At 49.4% G+C, this 27,811-nt stretch overlaps 1 protein-coding gene across 1 annotated transcript in view; it reads right to left on the bottom strand.

Moving 5' to 3' along the window:
• LOC8029078 (putative polypeptide N-acetylgalactosaminyltransferase 9) overlaps window positions 1-27,500 on the bottom strand; it is a 139,547-nt gene extending 112,047 nt beyond the window's left edge. Inside the window, 1 exon segment of the mRNA XM_040500216.2 lies at window positions 27,187-27,500. The gene's annotated coding sequence lies outside the window, so the exon portion shown is untranslated.
• Window positions 27,501-27,811: the final 311 nt, after the last annotated feature.

Raw genomic sequence — 27,811 nt, forward strand, 5'->3', positions numbered from 1 at the left:
TACGTAATCCGTTACAAGTAACGAAATTACTTGTAATCCCTTACATTTATCAGTAATTTAGTATCGGAATGATTACATATTTTCAAGTGTAATTTTAAAGTAATTCCCTTACATTTTTGACGTAACGGATTCCTTGTAATCCGTTACATTTTTTTTGTCAGGACACGCCCCCCCCCCCCCCATTCTAAATAGTTTTTTTTTTTTTTTTAATTTTTGTAAAGTCGAGCGCAGTGACACTGTCACGCGAATTGACCAGCGCAAAGTGAGGCTTGACACTCTTCAGTTCCGCAAAGCCTTTTCTTGCAACACCAAGCCCCTGAAACTATTTTTTAGACCCTAACAACAACGTAAAAAAATCCAAATGAACATTTCTACAAAAAAAAAGGGGGGGGGGGGGGGGGGCAAGTTATTTTCGGTTTTTTTTAGTCCCTTTGTTTTTTTCTTTGCGGTCGAAGACGGGGAGAGGAGGACGCCAAGTGATTGTGCGCCTCTTCGAGAAGCTCGAGGCGGGAAGTGCACTGAAAAGAATTAACAATATCCTCCTCGGTTATAGTGACTACAACCATTTTCATAATGTCACAACACGAGACAACGCTCCGTCTACCCTACCCTTTTTGTGAGTCAGCTTTTTGCGAGCACTTAGAAAATGGTAATAGTCTTCCTTTCTTCTTCGTCCTGCTCTGCCCCAACAGGACGCATCTTATCTCAAGCAGATATTTTTACAAATAAAACATATTGGTGGCTGACGTAGACTTGATATTCTGGGCTTGAGCAGAGAGTGAAATTCGTGAGGCGCCGCCTACTTAGTACTCCACCCTTTGCTGCCCGTGGCATCAGCTGACGTCTATCTGGAGAACACCGGAGTAAACTGCAGTCGGTTCGTGCTCCGTGCGTTTTTGAACGGCACCAAGAAAGGTACACACGGCAAACGCACATTTACATTTCCTTGTTTTAACCGACGTTCTAATTAATTGTTATTATGAGTGTCCTTCGTTCTCTTTTATTACTTATATTTGTATACTGGAAACTTCTTTTTATTCACCAACGTCTCAAGTGAGGCTCGAACTGTTCAGAACCAAACCTTATTTATTATTTAATTATCACCTTACTGTTACAACTATGTTTTGCTATTGATGACTTCCACAGCTTCGCGATTTAGACAATGGAGAATTTTAGTAGATCGGTCCGATGACTCCGATAACGATATCCGATACTTCGCCGCCGTCTTTGCGTATGCATCATATCGTTATCGGGTACCGTTATCGCGGGTATCGGAGGTATCGGAAGGATCTACTAAATCTCTCGAATAGCAAGCAACGGCTGCAACGACGAAGCTTTGCTCTACATTAGAGGTAAATAGTACTTCCCTTGCTTCGCTGAAAAAGCTCAATGCAGAGCATGAAGCATTCGTGAGGAACAAGATGGCACTCCCATCCAGTGCCTCAGCTCAAATGGTGTTCAGCGTAGCGTCGGCATATTGAGTAAGAAATAACGCAAAATGTCTGACGAGACTTTCGAGAGCCAGCAGTTGCTCAAAATAGTCAAGGTCGTTAAATGGAACACGTTGCAACAATAAGAACTTGAATAACCCTCTTCCCTTTGTTTCTTACTTTAGGACAATAATGTCAAAAGTAACGCCACGAAAGTAACGGATTACTTTTTGGAGTAACGGTTAGTTACTTTTATGAGAGGGTAATTGTAATTGTAATAAATTACAATTTAGCCTTGAGTAATTGGAAATGTAATTCCTTACTATTTTTCAGTAACGTGTACAAGTCTGAGTACAGGCGAAGACATGCGCCAGGCGAGGGGAGAAAGGGCAAGCAGTAGGAAGGCTGGGAAGGACGAGAGAAACCTCCGTTCCAAGTGCTCTCCCTTTCTCCCTTCGCCCTCCTCTCCCATCCCGCCTTCCTAGTGCTCGCCCTTTCTCCCTTTGCCTGGCGTGGCCTTTGCATGCGCTGTACACTAGTGACACGAAGTGCCGAAAGGCATTTAAATTGAGCAATATTTGGAAAAGCCGTAAAATGCTGCGCGTGACTTATGTCATTGTAAAATCGGGCGACTTCAATAGTTTTTGATTATTCGCGTCACGTTTATGGTTAAAACCGTGCTTTCAAATTTAATGATTAATTACTAAACAGAAGGTAATTATCCAAATATACTCGACGCTAATAATTTTCCTGAAAGGGGGCACTCGAGTGGATTCTGATACCTTCTATTTATGGCGATAACTTAGTCTACGGGCTCTAAGCTTCCTAGAAAAATCAGCCCGAATTCACTCATGGGCGGTCGATTTCCCTATTAAAAAAATCAAAGACCGTGACATGCCCCTCTTTCTGCGCCTTGGAGTAGGCACCAGGGCGTGACATCAGGCGGTGTTTTCGAGCAATAATTCCCGTACTACGTCTTCTACGCCCAACGGTTTGACGTTTTGTCAGAATATAATGCGCAACGCGCCCAAAAAGAGCCATAAAAGTAACGTTCGTAATCGCCACACAATCAACTCTTCCCATTGGTCAAAATTTACGAAGGTGATGGAGGCCCGAGGATGTCTCAGTGCAACCAGTCCAAGGTCGCCGCACGATCCAGGGCATTAACTCATTAATATACCCAAAAACCTGCGCATAAACTGAAAAGAAAAGAAAAAAAAGAAAACAGGCGTTGCTTAACAAGGTCGCACGATGATGAAAACACAAAGCTGTCGAGCGAAGTTTCGAAGTCACGCGAACGAAGAACCCTGGTGCCGTCAATTGTGCACGCGTCTGGATACCCCGTGTGTAGAAACGAGGGGCATTTCTAAAGTGCGCGTTATTACCACGAGGAAAGAGCCGCGACCACAAGCGCCGGCGGAAAGGTCTCTCTCCACATACGCATCGCGCAAGGCGCGACACACCTCTCCGAACAACTGAAGAGCCGGCGGTTGTAGAAGTTGTCATTTCGGCTACGAGGAAGCGTTCAACCTCGACAATCAGCTCGTCATCGTCCCGGAAACGCTTGCCGCCACTCAGTGGGCTCTTCGTGCGAGGAAGGAGGCACAAGTGTGCCAGGGCGGGTGAGCACGGGGGACAGAGGAAGAATTGGCGCCACCGGTGTGGGATGCGGTGGAGCCCACCCACTCCCTCGGTCACCCGCCACTCGATGTCCCCCTGTAACCTAGACAGGGGGTCAAGGGCCGGTAACATTTCCGTGTGGCTGTTTGGCCTTTCAGGAATGCTGATCGTCACTTTCCCCGGAGAGCAAAAGGCCTTTTGCTGTCCTGGCATGGGCCTGAGTGATCGCGGAACACGCCAGGTGGCGCGACCTTCGTCGTACACTAATTATTCTGCGCGTGGAAATCACCGGGCATTGTCCGAGGAATCCATTCGAACGCGTTGAAACTTGCGGACAACTTTACCTGGCTATACGCGGCACAAGGGCGCGTGCATGAACGCTGATTCACGCGCATCGTTTCTCTCGTCGAAAATGTACCGGGAAGTTGCCCCCCCCCCCCCCCCAATATTTTGTCTCAACTTAGCGCCGACTATTATAAGACGCGCGTGCTAAAACCGCGAGCTAATAGACCTATTGCTACTATTGCTATTAGCGCCGAGATGTTTCGGTGGCGCCCTCTTATGATTTCCCTCCGTGACGTCACGACTGGGATTTGCCTCGCCGTGACGTCACCAGTTGTTATTCTGGCTACTTACCATCGGGGGAGACGACGAGTTCGATGGTGTGTTTAAAAAGCACAGTAGAAGCTAGGAGCCACACGCAATCCGAAACTAACACCGTCAAATTTGACACTCTGACAATGCTCATATGCCCATGGTTTGGCCAATCGTGGAAAGCTGACCACAGCGACGCTTTTGGCCGCGCACATCGCTAATATTACCCAAGCATCAAGGAGACTGCAAGGATTGGTGCTCCACGCACCGCACGTGCACGCTGGCCTCAGCAGTATTAACTTTTCTCAAGCAAATACCTAAAACAAATGACATCTTACACGCGTGTTCGTCAACACTTTATTTTGGTTATTTACTTCGGATCTTTTATACGGGGAGGGCGTGCTCGTGTGGCGCGTGGAACACCAATCCATTTGCTGCATTCTTCTTGATGCTTGCAAATGGCCTATAAGGAGTATTCACTGGGCGCCATATTTGTGAGTGCTGTTTAGAGCGCATGCTCAGAACGAGCCCACATTAATAGGTTGCTAAGACCGGCAATCTCGAGGGTGCGGAATGCACGTTACAAAAGAACTGTGGAAGCCCGCCATCAGCACGCGCTCAGCAGTCGCGCACACAGCTATGGCCGCCAGTGAATACCTCCTATAGGGAGTATTCACTGGCGGCCATATCCGTGTGCGTGACTGCTGAGCGCGTGCTCATGGTGAGCTTCCACAGTTCTTTCGCAACGTGCGTTCCACACCATCAAGGTTGCCGGTTTTACCAACCTAGTAATGTGGGTTCGTTTTGAGTATACGTTCTAAACAGCACCCACAAATATGGCGTCCAGTGAATACTCCTTACTGCTTCGGATGAGGCCTCGGCGGTTCGCGCGAGCACTCGTGCAGCGATTGCTCCAGTTATGGCTCCAGTCAAGGCAGTCGAGGCTAACCGTTCGCGCTTGCACATCCTTCGCAGTTAACACGCTGTATAAATATCCCCATAACCCAATTTGCTTTTTTGCCTTCGCAGTTATTCCATGCTAAGGTGAGAAAAAACATGAAGTTGAATGTATGTTTAAACAGCCTAGAACTTAGTCTGCCACAACGGGCGACGAGTCTCCCAACTGTAGATGAGCAATTTAGCCAGTGCATACGACCGCTAGCCTGGGGTTTTTAACGTGCACCACGCAGTAGTGATACAAGACCGCACGCCGGTACGATGCTCATCCAGATCGAAACGGGCAGAGGTGGGGATTGAACCCAGGATCCCTGGGTTCTGCAGCGCGAGCTTTCGCTCCACGTGCTCCGAGCTGGTGTGCGCTAGCCCGCTCGACCACCGAACCCCCGCTAAGGTGAAACCACGGTGGAAAAAAAACACATTTAGGTGGTGACTCGCCGCCCGAAGCGGCGGCCACATCGTGTTCGGGCACTGAGCGCGCTTCACTCGCACGGGGATAGATGGCGCCCAAGTATGGGTCTTTCCCAAACCGTGTTTCTTCCACCATTGCTCCAAGCGAGCGTCATTCGATGGAGCTTTAAACAAGGGCACTCGCTCTGTACAGCCCCGTATCCCGAATTGCAGTTGGGAACGAAGCATCCTTACAGCATGGCTTCTTCTTCGGGTTAAGGCTCACCTTCGCGCACGAAGGTAGCATCTGTGATCGACACAGCACCAAAGCAAAACACCAGGCCAGCCACTGGCTACACACCACCCCCACACCGCGAAAAAGGCGAGCGCGCTACGCCACCGACACCGTGGCCGCCGGGGGGGGGGGGGGGGGGGGGAGCCCCTACCTCAGCGGCGGAACGGAGCTAACTACTCCTGGCTCGAGGATAGCTCTGAACACGATCTGTTCGCTCGCTCCCCGCGGGAAGGGCGGAGAGTGGCATCACCGGAATGTGTTTCTTCCACCGTGGGTGAGACGAAGTATGTACAGCTTTCCATAAAAGCGTACTAGGGAGCGTTCATTGCTGCGTTTGCGATTGACCCGGGTCATTTTGTATCACATTTTGGAGCAGCCAAAAGTCGATTATGAGGCAACAAAAATTACTTTCGGAGCGCGAGCGCACGCTTCATTGTTATTCGTGCCACTGCAAATGATTCGTGAGTTGGCCTATCCAACTAAAAAAACGTGCATGCTTCGCCTTCACACTCCTGTGCAACGGCCAGTTTGGTTTCCTCAAACATCGAACTAGCTGTTTAATTGCACATAGAAGCTCTAGGCATGGCAACAAGATGCTTATCGATGAAGGACGGTATGACTGCTCTTACTGATCATTTTAGGTGCAAAATAAAATGTAAACCAAGTAGTATATTCCACTAAAATAATGTTAGAATAGTCTTGAGCACACTGATTCATGTTTCATTTAAGTTCTAAATGTTGTCACAAAAACAAATTCTTCATTCAGATAAAAAAAAATACTTTTCTCAATAAATTATGAAAAGTAATATGTTGTACGTAGAACCTCATAATAACAAATGTCGGCATGTGCACGATAAGTGTTACTGGTTAGAGCTGAGCTAGTTGGTTCATATTATATCAACATATAAAATAGACAACCAGCAATTGGCAATTTTTGTGTTTGTGAGTGTTCAGCGGGCACCACCCAAGAACGATCAGTATGCTTTCCTAAGACAACCGAGCCAAAGCTGTTCAGGTTATTCCCAAGCTTCCTTCTAATGATTCTACTTCTAAGTCTAAAAAATCTAAGTTTTACATTTCTTTTTTCTATTGACTGTAGCCCGAACGGATAAAAGATATATAAAGGTGACTACTAAACGCCGAAGTTCAAATAAAAATAAACCTATGGGGCAGTTCATAAACATTTTCTTGCGAGCTAAACCACGAATTTGAAAAATATATCCATATACTTCGTTTCGGCGTAAGTCCAGACGCAGCCCATGCTACAAGCGCGAGCATGTAGCCCTGAACATTGCTTGCACTGCACGAGCGCGCGTACCTGGCAGGGACGCTGAAAGCCCAGAGTTCGCGCTTGTAGCATCGGCTGCGCCTGGACTTAAGCTGAACCCAAGTACAGAATACCGCAGTCTATAAATAAAAGCCACAGTATAAATCAGAACTTTTTACTACAACTAAGAGCTGTTATATCAATGCTCACGAAGTTCCTTTCCTTTTCTTAACATACCCGACGCTCGCGCGTTTAACGTCCCGCTCTGGGAGCCTGCTTTCCCCTTAGCACTCGGATGCATTGCGGCGAAGCAACATAAGCAGAATTGCTATTCTTACTTGGCGGTTACAGCTTCCCTGCGGTACACAAGAGCGCGGTGAGAAGCGCACTCAACAAAGCTAACTTACACTTATTGCGGGGAAAATTCCGGCTACTGTCAGTGTTTGACACCGACAGAGATATCAAATAAGATAGTACGTTATTTTGCGGCGAAAATAGGAAGTTTCGAAAATTCGCACATGTATACCATGGCCGTTTTCCAAAATTTACTCGATCTTACTCCAGGGTAAGGATTTTGTACCTTGGCGTTCCAAAACCTACCCGCGTCCAGAGCTTTTCAATCTGTGTTGTCACGTGACACGACCTGCCGCAGTAACTCGGATCCATTTCGGTAATATTTGGAACACAGCCCATAACGATCCGGACACGTACTATAGCGGGAACTGAGCAATAACATTTTCAGTATTTAATAAAGTGAAATCAAGTTTTTTTTTGGCGCAATCCTGGCGCAAGTTGCTCGCATGTGGGCTAAATGTAGGAGGATGTAAACAGGGTAAGCCCTTTGGCGCAGTTTGCCGCAAATGGCGCAGAAATCCCATCAGCGGTGTTATGCATTTCTGGCTGGCGGCAATAGAGCGATCTCACTAGGCGTCCCAGGCATGCGTGACGCCGCCCGCCATAACCGCTCATTCAGACTGGAAGCGGATCCGCGTTCGCAAAGCGGTTGCGAACGCGGTTGTATAAAGATCATCCAGTGCAATTGCACGCGCACTCGATGACATCAGGTGCGCGTGCAATTGTGCTGAATCTTTATACAACCGCGTTCGCAATCGCTTTGCGAACGCGGATCCGCTTCCAGTGTGAATGAGCGGTAAGTGTAGTTCCTAGGAAGCAGGCAGCTGTTGACGAGACAGCTCGTGCGCCTCGCGCTCTGCTCGCGCAAACCATCAGCTGCGTTGTCGCGCCTGCAGAAAGACTACAGTTCCTTGAATGCACGCCGGCAGTGGTGGCAAGGCACTGGCCTGGCCGGGAGATCGGTCTACTGCGAGCGGGCGCTGGCTGCACAGTGCTTTAGCGCCTGTGAACCGCGATTCTGGGAAACAGTGGAAACGTGCCTAGACCATGTCCAAAAGGGGCTTCTAGATAGTGATCTATCTGTAGTGTTCGTGCGCATGGTGCGCGCTTTGCACGCGTTCCGGAGCGACCAACTTGCGCGCGCTGGGCTGTAGACGTTGGGCAATGAATTCGTAAGCATTGGAATGGCCTATTGAGAAATGTGTTTGGCGATTTTTTTTTCTTCGCCGCTTTAAAGACGGAGTTTAACGAGCGCCTTTTGAAAAGCTCCGGGTGGCCTTTTTGACGTCACAAAAGACACGTTGCAGCGCCTTCGATAACACCGTGGACGAGGCAATGCTATCGCAAAACGTAAAAGCGATGCTTGAGAAACGTTGGATGATTAACGTGGAACCAGAGGGTAGCGCTCGTATATGCCGGATCTTCCCCGCCGCCCTACGGGGGTAATTTGCTTAAGCTCCCGTCTGGATCTAACTCGCATCTTGGGGGCGCCTGCGGCGTCAGCCAATACCATCTAGAAGACAAGGCCTCCCCCCAACGTCATCATCAGATCCAACGCCACCTACAGCTCGCGTCGACATCGGACCGTCTCGCACAATTTGCCAACGTGACGCTAGCTAGCACGCAGCGACGCCAAGATGGACGCGTCTGCCGCTTTGGGGTCCGACGCGAGCTTCAGCATGTTTGCCGCTTTGGGGCGGGTCGGGGAGCCACTAACCATGACGCCAGGCGCACGGTCTTGTATCAGGTAGGTAGTATACCGCGTCAGCTAGCCGTACGTTTTCAACGACGCGAGGACGCGCGCAACGCCACCGCTACTCGCGCTCGGGCGCGCACACGTACACAGAACGCCGGATATTCGGCGTCATCGAGTATTACTTGCCAAAGTAATGTATACTAAGCGAACGCTTTCTTCGCGGAGTGGTTACCATCGTAGCGTTTAGAAATTTATAACCCAGCACGTGCGTCCTCGCTCCGGAAAGCGACCAAACCGCGCGCCATAAGCACGAATGCCGGAAATGGCAGCGGCCAAAAACCGATTATCTAAGCTTCTTTTTTTTTTTAATTTTTTTAACGCGATAGCATTATACTCCGTTTCACCTTATCTTGTACCGCAGCGAAGGCTAGAAACGCTAGCTCATAGCGTTGGCAGCGCACGAGCGCTTGTGCCGCCGAGATTCGCCCTAGAGCAAGAAGCTCGCGCTCGTAGCCTTTCCTGCGCTGACGGCGTCCGCCTGTGGGAAAAGCAGTGGAAAGGGCAAAGAGAGGAGAAGAGTAGCGAAGGACAAAGGCGAGAGGGAGGCGACCTCACGGGGCAGAAGCCAATGATCGCGCGGATTCCGGGCCGAGTCTCTGGTTGCAGGTGTGCGGAGCGCTTATGCCTCGGTTTGTGCTACAGAATGGAGTGTGGACCAAGTACTGCGCTCCGTCCACCCCCAAGCTGAGACTAGAAGCTCCGCCTTCAGCGCGAGCTTTCTCGCCTCACTAACACAGTTAATTTTCTTTGCTCCTCCCTCTCTCTTGCTGGTGTCGTTGAGAGAGGCTGATGTTCTTTGTCGGGTTGCCGCCGATGTGATGATGGCAACCCCCGATTCCGCCTTGGCCAACGGAGATGTAGTGGCAGAGGGACACCCAGGTGAAGGATACGAATATATATATATCATTTATTTACATATATAGTTACGGACTGGGTTACAGATCTTAGGAGCTACGCGAGACCTCTCGGAGTCCTGGTGGCGTCTTGCCCCCTCCGATGCTCAGCGTAAAACTGCCTTCCTCTTTCCCGCGCGCCCCCAAAATTCCAGGGATCGTCCCCACTTTTCCGGGCGTCTGGTCAGCATCGCTTATCACCTCGCCGGGTCGCTCCGCACCCCCCGCCGTGTCGTTCCGACCCGGCGGTTCTTCTCGCCGACTCCCCACATTTCCAACCCTGGTGCCCGAGATTCGGGTTACTTCGAAATTCGTTAATTGCCGTCGCGTCCGGGACTCGTAAACCATAGCGGGCCCCCTGTTTTCTTTTGAGTCCGTCACAAAAAAAAAAAAACATACAAGAATATATACACAGAACACAGTTTCCCCGAAAGTCCTGGGACCTAACAAACACAAGCGTGAATGCGCAAGCACGCGCAACCAAAGCGTTGCGGAAGCCAGCGAGCTCGCGCTGAAGGCGGAGGTTCTCGTCTCAGCTTAAGGCTGAACGGATTATAAAACTAATCCAGGTAAAGGGCAAAAAAAAATTGATTGGTGGATTTTTAGGGAATTCGTTACCATGACCAATGGGAAAGGCCACACACGTCCCGCTTTGGGAAACGCTACCACTGACCCCGTAACGAAGTTAAAAAGAAGCCGCAAAAAATAGAGCAAGGAAGAGAAAGCCAAAACAAAAAAGTGAAGGAATCAGCGTTTCCCAAAAGGGGACGTGTGTGGCGTTCCCCAGGGGTCATGCTAAAGCATTCCTTAAAAATCCACCCATGGAAGTTCCTTTTCTTGAATCGAACCATCGTTTCTTTCAGGAGCCACTTGGAGATCTTTCGCGTGAGAAGTTCAGCGTTCGAGTGAAGCTCGCGTGCTTATGTGCTTGAGAGAAAAGCAACAACACCCGCTGGCTGTTCCTTGGGCCTCGAGAGTCACTGCCTTCTTTGCGCTGTCAGTCGTAACACTCGGCGGTTTGCAATGACCACATACAGTTCAAACGACACACCCTCCAAGTGGTCCGTCTTGGCTGAAGATAAGGAAGTGGGTCGCCAAGGCGGCGGGGCGTTGTCTATTACACTCTACAGTGTGATGATGCTGATCTGTCGGGCGGCGACTGAAACACGCGGTAAAACCCGAGAGAAATCTAGTTGCTTGTTTTTAGAGTTGTAACTTGGAATCTTCCTGCTCGTATCCAAGGTTGTTGGATACGCACCGGCTGGCAAGCTGCACGGAAGAGCGGCGTTCGAAAACGGTCCCTCTCTGTGCCTGCACGTGAACAGCTGGCGAACAGGTACAGGCGTATATAAAGCTCCTCGATGTTTTTGCGAAGAAGAACTTTGGTGTGTGTATGTTTATACAGCCTAGAACTCAGTCTGCCTCAACGGGTGACTTGTCTCCCAGCTGTAGATGAGCAATTTAGCCAGTGCAGTACAACCGCTAGCCTGGGGTCTTTAACGTGCCCCACGCAGTAGTGATACACGACCGCACGCCGGTACGATGCTCATCCAGATCGAAACAAGCGGGAGTGGGGATTGAACCAAGGGATCCTGGGTTCCGCAGCGCGACCTTTCGCTCCACGTGCTCCGAGCTGGTGTGCGCTAGCCCACTCGGCCACCGATCCCCCGATGTGCTTTCGTTTGCCGCGCAAGTAGCGTCAAATGCACCAGCGCACGAGGCCCGTGTTTCGAGAGGCCGTTGGAAGCAAATGGAGGCGCAGCACCGAAATGAGCGGCCCTCGGAAGCGAATGGCGGTGAGGCACCCGCTCGTGGCCCGTGTCTTGCGCGTTTCCACGACAATGGCTGGCGGTACTTGTAAGCGTGAATTTTTACTGAGGGACTTCATGCGTATAACGTTCCTAGCGCCAGCGGCAATGCCTCGACGGGTAACTGACAGTTTTCGAACGAAGCCCCTTCCCACAAATTGTAGCGCAAACTTTAGATTATGTGCATTCAACGTTCCACCGGTTCACATGTTACCTTATCAGGACGTACACGTTTCAAACACCAAAAGCATCGCTTCTGCCTCCAACAACCAAATCTTGTAAGAACTACTTCGCGCGCGTATGAACATGGAGCAAAACGTCCTTTTTTCTTGAGGTGAAAACGGGTATAGGAAGCTTGTCAACTGATTTTGACAACGTCCCTCGTGTCCGCCTGCGCTGGCGCGATTTCGGCGGAAATGTGGTCGGCAGGCTTTGAGAATGGCGTGCCCGAACGATTTTTGAGCAGACAAGGAAATTGTGTTGCCGCCATAGTCCATACGTTGAATCCGAATCGCACTTGAGGTTTTGGAGCGCGCACACAAGTTTTCGGACATTACGTGGTCTGTACGTTTAGTTTCACAGGAACACTTTATCTGACTACTACTCGCGACTCGGGCTATCGTTGAGGTGGGAATGGTTAATTCGGCGTCTTCCACTGTTATCGAATCTGATTCTCGTTCTTGCTGCCGGGCGTGTTCTGCTCCCTCATTCTCACGCCACGCTGGCGGCTTGGAGCTGCAGAGGTCGGAGTCCGATCGCTGTTTTTTACGCTCCCTCGCGCCATCCGCGCAAAGTCCTGGGCAGCTCAGGTGTCAAAGTTGAACGTTCAAAACCAATATACGTGATCCTCAAAAAGAAAATATATCCTAAAATTAAAACTCCTAGCTAACTCGTCGACAAATGGGAGCGTGCTGGTCATGCTACGCTGCGTCATGCTTGCCATTTATTTTCGTTGTTCTCAATCCGATGCAAAAGCCCATGTAACTAGTATATCAACTTTCTTGGCTGTTTTCTCGAAACGCTAAAGGCCCATACGATACCTAACGAGAAATTTGTCGTAATAATTAGTAGTACTAGAATTAGTCGACACAAGAAGCGGTGCATCTCCGCTTAACCTGATGAAGGTTGTCTAGAAATATTCTCCAAACCACTTGTCTATACATAACCGTTAATGAAATATGAACCGAGAGACTGAGGGAGTTGAGGAGACGTCCGAATGCCGAGCTCTGGTTTGAATGATTAATGGGTAGTCGTAAACCGCCCCACTGCCCTCGCCGAACGCCTTGAAACGTTTTAACGGGTCGACGACGGCAGCTAGCTTTACGTTTAACCACTAAACATTCCAACCAGAGCTCGGAGTACTTTCTCGGCGTACTTTTTGTACAGTAAGCCCCCGCGCCTGCGTAAGATCCCCTGACCCTTGGTCCTCGCTGTCGCCACCTTCGGAGGGCACCGTCCCGCGCGACCAACATCAGAGGGTTTTAGGAGATCGTTTCCCGATAGTCGGCCGCCGCCTTTGCACAAACATCGTATCATCATCCGGGGTATCGGAGGTATCGGAATGGTCTACTAAAACTAACTATTAGAGAGTTTAGTAAATCGTTCCGATACCTCCGGTACCCCCGATATCCATACCGAATAAAGATACGATGCAAAGGCGGCGGACGACTATCGGATATCGTTATCGAAGTCATCGGACAGGTCTACTAAAACTCTCTAGCGTGAGCGTCCATCTTTACGGGTGTTTCTTCTTTTCCGACGATTCCTTTTTGAGCATTGGTAGGATGGAGTTTAAAAGGCAATTAAAACCGACACAACGGAATGAGGCCAATTTGTTTTGACGGGTGGATGAACGTTGGGCAGCCTTTCATTTGCAATTCGCAAACCCCCTACCCCCCCCCCCCCTTTTTTTTTTTTAGGGTGCAAAATGGAAAAGGCCCGTTCTGCACAGTAAAAATGTCACATCAAAACTTTTTTTCTTCTTTTTTTGGACGCGTGCACTTCCGCCATCCCCCTCTGAAGTGCGCTGTTCTGCAAAGTGAGCGACTACGCTGCGGCGAAGCAATGCACGCAGCGTCTCACTGGCTGGGTTTATATGGGCTACGTTTACACGAATGCGATTGAGGCGCATCGAATCGAGCAGGGACCGATCGCAGGAAGTCTGTCTTCCTACTTCTTTCCCTTCTACCCATCTGCTGCCAATCAAAGTAGTCAAATCTCGATTCGATGCGCTACGGTCATCCATGTAAATGCAGCCAATAGCGAGTTTTAGAATAGGGGCCCCACAGCTCTGGGTGCCCCAAACAGCTTGGGGCGTCCCAGTGCGCATGCGCAGAACTTCTGTGCATGCCCATTGCGATGCCCCAAGCTGTCGGGCCCCCTATTCTAAAACTCGCTAATATCTACTTCGCGGGTGTCGCTCCTCCGCAGCGCACAGGGGCATGAGGAGAAGCGCACTTAGCAAAGTCCACGAACCGTCCCGAACAGACCTCGGACAATGAGGGACGTTGAGCAACTTTCGAGTGTTGCCAGAGTTCGATGCGAGAATCGAATCGAATACTGCGTAATTCAAAACGATTATCAACTTATGCCCATTCGCCCCACCGTAATAGTCCGCCTTTTAGGCCCGGATTTTAATTTCGGTATATTCAGAAATTGGAAGTAGCTTCGGCGGAATGTTAGCCCAAGGTTCTCACATTTCTGAGAAATGTAGCAGGATGTAGGAGAGTAAGTATTTTGCCGCATGTTGGCGTGACCATCACAATAGTAAGCGCCGTATAAAGGCCCGTTCACACTCTTGCAACCGAGTAAGACCGAGAGAGACCAGACCGGTTTTGAAGCCTCTTACGACTTCTTAGGACCAGCTCCGCTGCACCGCACGGTCTGCACCCGGTTCTAAGAAGTCGCAAGAGGCTTAAAAACCGGACTGGTTTCTCTCGGTCTTACTCGGACGCAAGAGTTTGAACGGGCCTTAACCTTTTTTTTGACATCCAGTGTTCATTTAGTTTAACGAAAAAACCGATATGGCGAGAGAAAAAGAATGTTCAAACGAGTGTATTAAATAAAAATGAAGATTTATACGGTATTCAGAAGAAAAACAGTTTCCGAAATATAAAGGTATATGTAGCCCAACCATATTTTTATTTGGCCTCCATTGTGAGCATCGCATCGATCTCTGGGAGAGGATACGACGTCGTATCTCAAGAGGGCGACTGTTCCAAGAGAAATCTATGAACGCAATTTTGGATCGCGAAAGCGCTTTGTTAAAACGGAACGTCGTCGCGAAACTCACCATAAAAATATCTATCCCGAGACACTGTTATCCGGCGTCGGTTAAAAGTAGCGTTCTGCGCCGATAACGAGCGGAAAGATGGAGTGCGTCGCACGACGAGTCCGGTTTGGGTCAAGGGGAGAGCGTCCTCGGCTTCTGACTGGATGTGGCCCCCCAGCTCCCACGAAATCAACCTGCGACAGATCTTTTAGTGTTCGCGAGGTCATAATCGGGCAATACTTTCGTAAAACCCTTTAAAAAAGAAATAAAAAAAAGGGGGGGAACGGTTATCGCGGCCTTTGTGCTTGTCCTTGGTCCACCGGTCCTTCATCCACCGGTCGGTCTTAGCTTGCGTCAGGTACTTGAGATTTGCAAAAGCGAGTTGTCAGGGGCTTCCGACGTAAAAAAGCAAATCTCGTTTCGCACGGCGCTCTGAGTTGGCTCCGTGGCCAAAATCGGACCCAGGAATGTATTTTCTAGCAGCCTCAAAAATAAACTACCGCACTTCTTCGCCGTAGGTACGGTAATTAAAACTGTTTTATGTACATCTTCATTATCCGCAGGCTTTATTATTTTGTTCGGTTTCAAAATCAAAGGTCACGTGTAATCTAAGTGCCGAAGTAAAAACCGGGGAAGCGTTTTCTCGAAGCCCACAAAACTTTACCATAGCTGGAGCTTCTTCGCAGTTAGGTACTGTAATAGGACTACTTTAGTTACGTTTTAATATTCCGTGATGAGTTTGCATTTCGCCCCGTACAATGTTTTCCGGCAGCTTGAAACGCCCCAAACTGCGGAGGTGAGGCAATGTTCAGCGCGCTCGAATGACGGCGTCAGTGACTGAATCCCGGGATGATCGACGATCGCGGAAGTTCGCCGGGGTCGGCACTGCTTAAAAGCACCCGGGTTCTTCGACCAACGCTTATTAAAAGACAAGGCCAGCGCATGACATCATCCATAGTGGACCCCCGACCTTCCACATGCTGAAGTGCGTAGTCGGTGCTGCGTGCTTCCGCTGGTGAAGACGTTTGAGGGGAGGCCCCTGCTTTCACCCCGACGTGCTGCGTTGCAGTGCACGCGCGGATCCCGACGGCTAAAGGGCGAACAGTGTGCACCGACGAGGCAATGCCGCTCGACCGGTTTGGAGAACGAGGCAGGCCGCGAGGGCACAAAGGGCACGCGGTGAACTTCCAGCGTGGCCTTTACGCGTCCTCCGCACGCTCCAGCCCCCGGGGGTAAGATTTTGGTCACCGCGAGAGCAAGATCTAACTTGCCTCTCATGGAATACGATTCGTCCGCTAACGCGAGCGAAGAACCCGGTTAGTCCGCTACGGAGTGGAACTAGAGAGTTTTGGTAGATGGTTCCGATACCTCCGATACTCCCGATTACGATACGATGCACGAGTAAAGGCTGCGGCGTAGCATCGGGTGTCGTTATTGGAGTCATCGCAACGATCTACAAAGACTCTCTATTAGCGGACGGAAATAAAATCAGAAGACACCGTACGTGGTCTGCTAGCAGACGCAAGAAAAGGTTGATCGTCTGCTACGAACCGAGCGCCGCAGCGGAGCGAGATCAGACGCGGGTCGAAATTCGGATCGTCCGCTATTTCACGTTGAAAGCCATTGGTAGCCCACGCTTCTTCCGTAAACCTCGAGTTGTTCTGCTGCCGTAAGCGCGAAACACATGTACGACGAAACCGTCCGATCCGACGTCCGACCGCGCAACACGACGGTCGGAGGCGAGGGTTTTCGACGCTCTCCGATGCTACGAAAACCCTCTCCCCCCCAAGGTCATTCCGGCAGTCCGCACGTCGGATCGGAAGGTTTCGTCGTACATGTGTTTCGCGCTTTACGCAGGTTGACATCGACCGGTGGATGCAGAAGTACCAAGGACAAGCGCGTCAGAGGCCGCGAGACCTTTCTCGCAATTTGGGAGCTGGCGAAGATAGTTCCTCCCGCCGGGTGCTCCGATCACAGGTGGCCGTACCATGCATGTATCCCGACTCTGATCTCCGTCAGTGACATGACGACGAACACTTTGGTTGATTGAGAACTCTAATGTATGGCTGAGTACAAAGACCAAGACGAGTCCGGCTCCCCCGTTTTCTCGTCGGATAAAAACAAATTCTAGGAAATCGTTGCTGCCGTTCTTTCCCCTCTTTCGTCCATCGCGCTGCAGGTCCGTCCCACCAGACTCTCTCCCGATCCTAAAGTTGGCAGTTGCACGCCGCGCATGTCACGGAGGACCCAAGCACGCAACCCGAGACGTCCCGGTGCCGTATAGAGGTCGCTTTCCTCGTCCAAGGACGCTCGCCGAGACGGACTCACACACGACACAAACCCGCGTCGGCAAAAGGCGGGTTCCAGCTGCGGCGTAGTTGTCAATCCTACTCCGACGGTCCGAGTGTCATACTCCGAGCTTAGCAACTAAACGACGCACGGCGTACAGGAGCGCCACACACCGAGGCTGCGTTCCAAATCCACTCGAATGGATCCAAGTCGACAACAAAAATAGAGGAACGCTCGACGCGGGTTTGTTTCCGAACGCTAGGGTACCGAACCTTTACCCTAGAGTGAGATCGAGTAAATTTTGGGACACGGCCCGAAGCTATCGACGAGCCCCACGAGCTCTTTCCGCCCGCGCGGTTATGGCGAACCCGGCTCCTCCTGGATACGGGTGACAGAAGCCCAAATTATTTCCAAGATAAATTAGTAGGCCCGTGTGAAGCGGCAGAGTCTAAAGCAAAAGAGACGCCGACGTTATGAAGTTTTTACGAAGGTTTTAATATTCCTGAAAGGTTTGAAGAGTCGTTTCGTGCATATATGTGGAAGGTTACCTGACCGACCGATTTCTTGACCGTGCATGTTGTTCGCATTTAAAATAAATACAACATTCTTGAACCCGCTCGTCGACGCAGGAAACCCCCAAATTTGTCAGAGATTCCGTGGTTCCGTCTCGCGCTGATACCGGCACACGTCGTTTTTAGGCGGTATACAGGAACATTCCTTTTCCGCAGCATTTAGCTGATATGTTTCGGCTTCCTAATCCAAGTATCTTTATTGGCTGGGCTAAGCATTGTAAGAGGGGCAGTGGTTCGAATGTGCAAATTGGAATTAAGAATAAAAATTCTTTTTTTTATCGCGTCAGAGATTCCGCGGTTCCGTCTCGCGCTGATACCGGCACACGTAGGTTTTAGGCGGTATGCAGGAACAATCCTTTTCCGCAACATTTAACTGATATGTTTCGGCTTCCTACTCCAAGTATCTTTATTGGCTGGGCTAAGCATTGTAAGAGGGGCAGCGGTTCGAATGTGCAAATTGGAATTAAGAATACTTACCAATTCTTTTTTTTTATCGCGACGTCACAACAACCGTGCCCATCTATCGGGCACTACACAAGACTCATACGTGCGTTCTACAAGTAGCAGACTCTTAAAAAGCAGTGGCGTAGCCCCGGGTACAGATTCGTCAGGCGTCGTGGCAGGGCACCCGCTTCACACGCAGCGGACCTGCAGCCTGGATCGAATCATGGATCTTTTTCGAGCAGTTGGACAATATCGACGACGAACGCCGTACTATACACGACAACAACTACAACAGACGTCATCATTTCCCATGTCTAGCATTACGTCCGACGTAACCCAAGTTACGTCCAAATCTCCGCATTCCCTAGGCTCACGGGGGAGAGAGAAGAGGGCGGGGGGAGGGTTAGGCATACACGTTTCAGTGCTCCGTCCGGACGTAACGCTAGCCACAGCGTATTTCCAATGGTGAGAAGAGCCCCCAAAGAGGTGCAAGATAGGCATCTTGAAAGGCTATGGGCGGCCAGATCGAGCGGGGGGCCGACCGCGTTCCTTCCAAGGCGCCATGCATGCTGCCGCCGAAGAAGGCGAAACCGGTCGCACCGGAAGAAGGGACGACCGGGGTCGCGGGAGGCCAGGGACAGACAGCGCGTGCCGCACGCGCCGCCATCCGAGGCAGGTGCCAGCCACCTAGAAGACAAGGCCCGCTACACTGTTCCCCCCGAACGTCATCACTAGAGTACACCCACGCGACGCCGGCAAGCTCACGTTTGCCGCACGCTCGCCTCTTGCAGCGTCTCCTCGCAACGGGTGCGGCGTATACTCTCGTAGAGTACCAAAGCTGGGCTAGTTGGTGTAGGCTAAACATAATCTTGGTAAAACAGCGCAGAACGACTAAAGGGAAAGAACAAGCAAGACGGGACAGGCGTTTGTTTAGCCTGTTCGCCACTTGGGGCAGTGGTGGGGGCAATCCACTAACAATGACGTAATGCGCCGGCCTTGTCTTATAGGTAGTGTTGGTCGAAGGGGAGGCCTTCCTCATGCGAGGAAGGCCTCAGACAGCGTGCGCACACTGGCCTTTGTACGGTGTATCGGCAGTGTGAGGGCGGACTTTCAGGGTGTTCCAGCTTTCACTTCAACTAAGGGAGCCGAAAGGGTGTAGCCTCGGATGTCAGCTTCCGTAACAGCCTCTTTACGCCCCATCAGATAATGAAGAGTGTCGCGCTCAACGGCACTCGACTTCGGAATTGAGAAGGGAACACACGCGCGAAAAGCCACGCGAATAAAACGTAAACTTTGAAGCACGAAAAAAAAAAAAAAGAAAAAGCTTTGCATCTTTTTTTTTTAACCAACCCCGGGCTGGTATTCATCGCAACTACGTATTCTTTTTTTTTTTTTTTTAACGCGATGGTATATTCTTTAATTACATGCACTAAATTCCGTGGTTTCTCAAAAGTGGCATGAAACGATGTTGCAATGGTCCACATTCTGTGCTATTTCAGGCAGTTCTTTCGTTCTTGTCTTTCCCCACATATTCGCACGATAAATACGAACCCAGAGTTCGTTTTCAAAAAAACGAACCCTCGGTTGCTTTTTGCTTTAAACTTTTCGTGTGTTTTTTTTTTTTTTTTTTTTGCGCATGTGTGCGAGAAACAACCCTTTCATTGCGAAAAAGGGTGCTGTTCCGTGGAACAGCCTCCATTTTCCGAGGGGTGTGAAAAGGCTGTTCCAGACACGTGGAATAAAAAGATAGCTGTCGAAAGTGGCGAAGCATTTCCGCCGCTTCCAACTGTCCCAAGGAAAGCCAGCCGTGCACCTCGGCCAGCCGAGGTCACGCTCTTCTCCCCGAAATAGTTCCGCGAGCGATTGAGACCGGCGCCACGGAGCCTTCGACTCCAGAAAAAGAAGCGCTCGCGTGACTCCCGAGCGATTTCCAGCGCCGCAACGAGGAACTAGAACAACCTATAGAGGGAACACGTGAAAGCTGGGGGAATGACAACACTGCTTTCCGTAACGATTTAACAAGTATTCAAATGCGAAAAAAAAAAAAGACATTCAAATTACCGGCCGGGTGTTATCAGTTGCACGCTTCCACACGATCCACCACTTCCAGACTTCCGCTTTTGGAGAGCAATCTGCATCTGACCATTCCAACTGCCGCAGTTCATTCTTCCTTATCCTATACACCAGAGCGATAAACTACGGTAAAGAGTCTCTCCGGAAGTAGCAAAACGATATTGACCCGAGGCGAGCAAGTGCTCGAAAACACGTCCTTGGCGCATCGGAACGCAAACAGGGGAACGTCAATCAAAAGCAACAAAGAAACCGTAGAGAAGGCGCAATGACGAGACAGCCTCGTACGTTTTTGACGAGACAGCCTCATATAGATGTTTCCTCCCGACCTCATACAGGTCGGGGAAAACAAACGCACGAGGTGCGCCGGGAGCATTACTCTCGTCCCCAGCCACTCGTACACATATCTGGTATGAACGACGGAAAAAAATAATACTTTTCAAACGGGCAAATAGCAAAAAAACTTCGCAGGGTCTCTTACGTTGTCTTTAAGGCGACTTAAGGCGAAAGCCCAAGAGCCGATGCATAAAAGACACGCACATGATTTACTCGCCGAGTCATCCCCCTTAATGTGCTGAGTCATCCTCCTGAATGTGCTGAGTCATCCGTCTCAATGTGCTGAGTCATCCACCGCATGGTCACGTAAAAGGTTAGGTACCTTTCGTGTCGTCGACGTGTTTTCGCTCAAAGACTTTGAAGGTCGACTGAACGATGAGACATATAAGGCTTTCGCCTTAAAAATTAGAGGGAAGGCAAAACGAGCCGGCACCACTTAGACAAGCAGGAGGCCCCCTAACCGTCATCAGAGTCCGATCGATCGAGGCCTTGGGCACGAGGGCTGCGTCAGTGTTCGACCGGGGCTCGTGTTCATTCAGCGCGTCCAAGCTCGGACTGGGGCCCAATAGCCGAGTTAGCGCGATCCGACTCTGATGACGTTTCGTGAAGGGAGAGGAGGCGATGCGGAAGCTTCGAGGCAAATACCATGTAAGCCAATACTGACAACTCCCGCGGATATCGGGCGAAAAGTGATCGCAGCGCTCCTGCCGAGCTCGGAGTCTCCGCTAGCAGACGAACTCTCCACAACCCGTTCGGTTTGCCTATCTCCGTGCGAGGTGACCAAAGAAAAAAAATTGTCACGGGTATTCGCTGCTTTCAGTGTTAAAAAATAGGTGCCACCTCAGGAGTGAAGGACATTTTCTTCGTGTGGGAAAGATGTTACAGCTTGTAAAGTGCATTTTTTGGGCTCTCCTGAAGAAAGCACTTTGTCAGAACTTACGTAAGCCAGGCAAAACACGAATGTACCTTCGCCTTGTTTCTTGAAAAAGGGCAATGTAAAAACATTTCAGAACGTAGCTACGTTCAATCTTTACATTTCTTATCCAACAATTCGTTTTGTTGTTGCAATTCCAATTTCTCATGAATGTACTGCTTAAAACCGTTTCGTCGAATAGGCGAGCTGGCTAATGCCGATCGTCTCCGGATGAAGAGCAAAAGACGATTTTGAACCACGTACGTTACTGCGATGTCAGTATGCTCTGGAAGAAGTCGATTCTGCACATACAAATCTGACGCTATTCCCGAAACTAATAAAAGCGAAATTACAAAGAAGAAAAAAAAAAAAGAACAACCCGTTGGACGGTTGTGCACTTCCTTCCATTTTTCAGTCTACTTTCTTTTTATGTTTGAGGCGAAGCTACGCCGCCGCGCTCTTTCTTACTCCTGCGTTTATGTTTTTTGTTTGCTTCTTTTCTTTTTTGTGTTTACTTGACGTTCGAACCATCGCATATTTTGCTTTGCCTTGTTTGGCTTAGTTTTTACTTTCTTTCCTTCGCTTCATCACTTACTACCACCGGATCGTCTGCTACGCTATGCCCGGACATTTAAAATGCCGTCTGCAACTTTTTTTTTTTTTTTTTTTTTTTTTTTTATTATTGTTGTTAGTGGTATCTCCTATGTTCGCCTTCGATTGATTTTCTGATCCGAAATCTTCATATGCAGTTTTTGATACTTAATAAATATACTAAAAAGTGTAAGCTCGTTATACATTTCTATTCGGATCTTATTTGAGTACGCGGTCACGTCTGCAATGGGTCATCGATGGTTGATCAACCGGCCGCCTTCGGGCATACAGCAGCGCATACTTGGAAATGGCAGGTATGCTATGTGCCTGCCATCTCCACTGCAAAAAACAAGTTTTTGTGATGTAACGGAAAATCCTTCTTCCGGTTCCCGAAGACCGAACATACGTGAGTAATTAAGTTACTTTAAATTAAACTCGAAGAGCTATCCAAGTCTGGCTTCAAAATCGCCACTGACACCTCAAGAGATGATTATTTCATCAAACAAGAGCTGAAGACGGAATTAAGTCCACTGATTGGCACTCGAAACAAAGGCACGGTGTGCAAGGATCGCCTGGATATGTACGTCAACAAGTACTGGAATGTACTTTTGAACTGCTGCGCCAAGCGAGCAAACAAACAACCTGCCACAATCACTGGGAAGAGAAATGCCAAAGCAAAAAAAGGTCACACACTGCTAGCTCGAAACAGATCGCAGCGTACGGCTCTTATTTATCGGGCAGTCTGAGCTGGACTACGTTATTCTTTTCCTCTGTTTTGCTCTTAGTTCTTACCAGCGCCGCGAAAGAAAATAAACAAACGTGTAACGTACAGCTAAAAAAAAAAAAAAAAAAAATTGATGCTCTTTTTTCTTTATAGTTTCGTCGTGCTGCTTCCATTTTGATTGTTGCGGACTCAACACCAACGGCGAGCACCACCTCCTAATTTTCAATGCTCCTGCCGACGCCCCGTGTGATCGTCCTCGCTGAAGGATGTCTTTGCTGGGTGATTTGTATCTTTGTATCGTCTGCCAACTTCTTGGTTTCATTCGCCGTTGTTCGCGACTGTTCCCCATTTCTTTTTATTTTCATCTGGGATCGGGACTCCATCCTTATTGCAAAGTTCGGAAAGTGTTTGCACGGTCATTTTCTTTGTTACTTTTTGTTTCGTAATGCTGCAGAGGCTTGCGAGCTCGCTCTGGTAATTTTAACATGTTGTCTGCGCACGCTTTAATAATCATATATTCAGGTAATAAATTGCGACAACGCAGTTTGTAACGTATAAACAGTAACCTCTTACGACGTAGTTCGAGCAGCTAAACGCCTTTTTTCCGCTTCCCAGATGCGCTTCAAACGTGTGTGATCCCCCTGTGTGGCGTTTGAGAGCTCTAAATAAATTGCTCTATCTTTGTTTATGCGCGCGTTATTTGTTTGTCAATGCAGTTGCGATCAGTGGATTCCGCTTTGCAAGCGGACTGACTGTAATGAATCGTTTCTGCTGTTGGGGTGACGAAACGGGGCTCGCAAAGCTCGAGGACGTCGCGGAGCCTATACTTTTCCATTGCGTCGTCTGCTTCCGTAGACTCCGAGTCCGCTAGAGGCGCCACTATCACGTTCGCCACCGCTCCCATTTGTTTTCGGAGGAGTTTCCAGTATTGGCGAACCTGTATCGTATTTGTTTGAGGTGATGTTGGTCCCGAGCACGGGTGATGGTTGCACTTATATCCTGAACGTCTTCTATTGGCGCAACGACGGCAAAATAATGTTTACGCCCACACTCGAAGTGACGAAGTTTAAGATGGCGGCGCCCTTTTGGAAAAGGTGTGTACCGAAAACTCGGGAAGTCCCGTTTTTAATAGCAAATATCCCCTATTGCTGCCGCTCCGCACTCGGCTCCAAAATGGCGGCTCCCATAAAACAATCGTGAAATCAAAAAAAAAAAAAATTACAACGAAATATATATATATATTTCCCACGCGCGCGCAGGCCCTTTTATCTTGGGCGCGCTTTTCTCTCCCTCTTCTCACCTCCTTGCTTCTATTTATTTGCGACGTAATCGATTATAACATTTAGGAGCTTTGTAAGCAACATTTCTATAACATTTAATGATGGTATTCCTAAAACATGTTTCTTGGAGTCCGGTGTGATGTCGCCTTCCGGCTTTTCATCGTCCCTCGGAAAACATGGCGGCGCTCGGCACATGCACTGAGAATAATCGGTGTGTTGGGGAATCAAGGAAGTTGTTTTTTTTAGGTGCCCGACGACCTCTCAGACTTTGAAAAGGAAATCGTCAAACGGTCAAAACAACTGGGCCTCGTCCTGTGCGCATGGACGCGTGCGAACACGACACTTCGGGTCCGGACGGTTAGGAGGCGTCAGAGAAACTCGGAGTTGCAGGGCGACTCAGTCTTTGACGTCACTACACTGGCGCGGATCGCGCGGGAACTTCGAATTCAGCCTTTGGGAAAATGTTTCTTTACTTCACAAATGTCGAGTCCCCAAGTTTCGAATGTTAAAGGGTAAATGCAAAGAAAAAAAAGTTTTTTTTTAAATAGCCTAATTGGGACAAGCATGTCAAAAAACAATTTTTCCGCTAGAAAAAACATTTTTTACAGCAATACTTATTGCGTGAGACGCATTTTGGTTTGCGGCTATTTCGTCCGTTTTAAATCGCGCGCCACGAAGTTGTGATTATGTGACATCAATCCCAAAAGGTTCTCATTGGCTAAGAGTGTGATTGACAGCTTAGATCTTTGTTGTTAAACCTTTGTTATATGTTGCAATTTCCTTTTGAGCGACATATTTTTACGTTTAAAGAATAACCCATGTGATGAGAGTTATTATTCTTTACAAAAGGTTTACAAGACGGGCACTTCCGTTTGGATTCATACAAACAAAAGCCAAAAGCTTCGCCATTCTTTCATGGCCGCCGAAGTCTCTGCTCCCGCCTGTCTCGCCTACCTCGACTAATCGTTTCGCCGAAGTGATCAGTGTTTCGTCGTTTCGTGCTGACCCAGGTGCTTGAGTGAGACTTTTTGAAGTGAAGTAGTGTGTGTTTAGCAGCTGTCGCAGGTGTTAGTGATAGGAAGCGACGCGGGGTTTTGGCTTTCATAGCGCGGTTCTTTCGTTTTCCTCTTTGCTTGCTTAGCGTGCTTTTTTTGTTTGTTTGTTTTGCTTGTTTGCGCGTGCAAATGCTGACTTTTCGGAGATGTCAGATGCGTGATCCCGACAGTGAGCCTTCCAGCAGCCATGTCGCCCCGAAAGGAATGCTATTTGGCTGGAGGCAATCGAGCGTTCGCGTAGCGACCAACGTGCCTAGTTACGTTCTCGTCATATCGCTCTGGAGGCCGTCGAGATTCGCCCCGTGTGCACCTAACGTCCGCGACTAGACAGAAAATAAAAAAGCACTATGTCCACTACGGAAAAAATGGTCTCAGTTCATGCATCTGTAAGCAGGACGAAATCGTGCCCAAATTTATTCATACCACACGATTCAACACGTCGCTGTGCAAACGCAGTCCAACACGAAGCATAAAAACGGCAGATTTAGGACAACAATTCGGAGTCCATTGTTCAATTAAAACGACGTAATTTTGTTGAAAACGCCCGCAGCTTTTTACTCACGGTATGCGTCGGGAAACTTCCACATTTTGAAACAGAACGAGGCAGATTTACTTTTAAAAACGCTCCCAGCGTCCTCCCGGACCAGTTTGACTGGATCAGCTGACGACGACGGGACTTAACTCGTTGAACGTCAACCCCACAACAACCAATTTGCGCTCCGTGTTAGCACCGCATTACACACACCACGAACGTTTCAGCTCTGTCGCATCGCCGTGTTGCACCAAACAGAACGAGATCGCCGAAACCAACGCAGCGCTGTCGTGAACCTTGGCTTGTGGTTGCGCACTCGTGGATTCTGTGACTCCCTTCGCTTCCAAAGCGCGCACGACGATTACGAACGATACTTTCCGTCTTCCGGGAACATCACAGGGGCACTTCTCCGGTCACGTCTTCGCTACATGTGCTCGCAAACCGCGTCAAACCAAAACAATACCGCGGCCTGGCGTAGTTGCCAGATCTTGCCGGAAGTCGAGACGCTGCGTCGTTCAACTCCGCAACGCAAGAAGAGTGAGGGGCGGGGCGTACTCCACTTCCGCGGGAGTCGAAAGAGCGGGAGTTTCAAATGTGGAGAGGTTCTGACTCTACTAAATTACGTCCTGTGGCGTAAATATTGATAAAAAAAATCATTTTTTTCGCGGAACATTTGTTTTGTGACATGCTTGTCCCAATTAGGCTGTTTAAAAAAAAAACTTTTTTCTCTTTGCAGTTACCCTTTAAGAAGAATGTCCAAACATCGATTTCAATAAATAAAATAATAAAAAATAATATTCTTTTATTATGTTATTTATATTAATGGAAACAAATTTAAAAAACAGCCGACGCTACGAACTTATAGGACCAATCAGACAGTGTCCAACCCGAGAGTCAGTGGGCCTTCTTTTGTTTATGATTAGTGGAGAAATTATAGAACACGTAGAGAGACATGAGGAACACCACGATGGTGCCCTTTTGACGCTCTCTGATGGGTCCCATCAGCTCGCAGGGGCGGACATCTACGTATAGATGTAAAAAAGAAAAGTGCTAAAAAAACAAGAATAGCAGACGTCCGGCGATTGTTGAAGTTCTAGAGGTGCGCGAACAACGGTTTGAGATGAATAGCGCAGCCCCATCCCTAGTTTGAACACTGCAAAGAGACGTCGTAGGTCTCCCGAGCACTCTAAAGGCTACGAATGACGCGGCACTTTTCGATTCAAACGACTAGAGCTGTGCGAATACCGGTCCGAATCCAATAGCACTGCGTCAACCTCCACAGTGCAAGAGAAAAGCGACGACCACCACAGCTACCCATGAGGCTGCGCTATTCGGGGATGCCACGACAACCGGTTTTCTAAACAGTGTTAAAGCGACACTGCGCTATTCGAATGGAACCGGTACATTCACACCGATCGTGTTAAGGGGGTATACTCGACGCACTGTGAAGGCTACGAATGAGGCGGCGCTATTCAATTCGAACGTACACCCGCCGGCAATATGAAGGTGAACACCTTACCTGGTTTCTTGCCTGTTTTACGGCTCCCGAAAGCTATATCAACTGTCAACGTCTCAAATGGTACGTGGCTTGGGGGTCTAAACTTTGCGTTCTAGCCCTCTTCTGGAACAGAACTTGTTCCAAAACTTGCAGGAGCGTCAAAAACAAGAAGAGGGCTGTTCACCTTCATATCGCTCACGGGTGTACCTAAACCAAAAAAGGGGTTTGGGAGAAGACTCTGGCCGACCTTGAAGGCCGCGCAGGACGACTTTCCAGGCGGGGGCGGCCGGACCGCATCAGTGGCGTATCCGTGAGCGGTGCACGTCCGCAGTCCCACACCGATCGAAGCCGAGTCGCGCGGCGTTCCAGGGTGACATCAGCGAAGTCAACCCGAAAGGCGCCGAAGAGCGCCCAAGACGCCTCCGCCGCCAGCCGCCCACTCCACTTTCCCGAGTCGCACGGGCCAAAGATGATGACTCACGCACCCACTCGATCCAGCGGTATACGCGCACCGGGGTCGCACACACCTTCGACGAGCAAAGACGAGCACCGGCACGTCGCTCACAACCACCCAGTTCCGAAGCAAGACTAGCCTCTAGTGCGGGACACGGCGGAGGCCGACAGCGGAAAGGGACAACAAAGCAAGACTGAGGAGGAGGGCTCGAAGAGCGCTCTCCACACCCTTTCCCTCCCTGCCTTTATTACGGGAGCAGTGTCCTGCGAGAAACTCGAATTAGAAAGAAAGCGCCCCGGGAAAGCCCTTCCCGGCCACGGCAAGCGATGAACCGGTTCGCGAGAACCGAAACACACGTCTGGTGGGTCGCCCTCCCCCTGCAGATCATCGTCTCGGCCGCTCCGTGTCTGACGGGATA

Source organism: Ixodes scapularis, unplaced genomic scaffold (assembly GCF_016920785.2).
Source record: "Ixodes scapularis isolate PalLabHiFi unplaced genomic scaffold, ASM1692078v2 PGA_scaffold43__4_contigs__length_2004386, whole genome shotgun sequence".
Lineage (NCBI taxonomy): Eukaryota > Metazoa > Arthropoda > Arachnida > Ixodida > Ixodidae > Ixodes > Ixodes scapularis.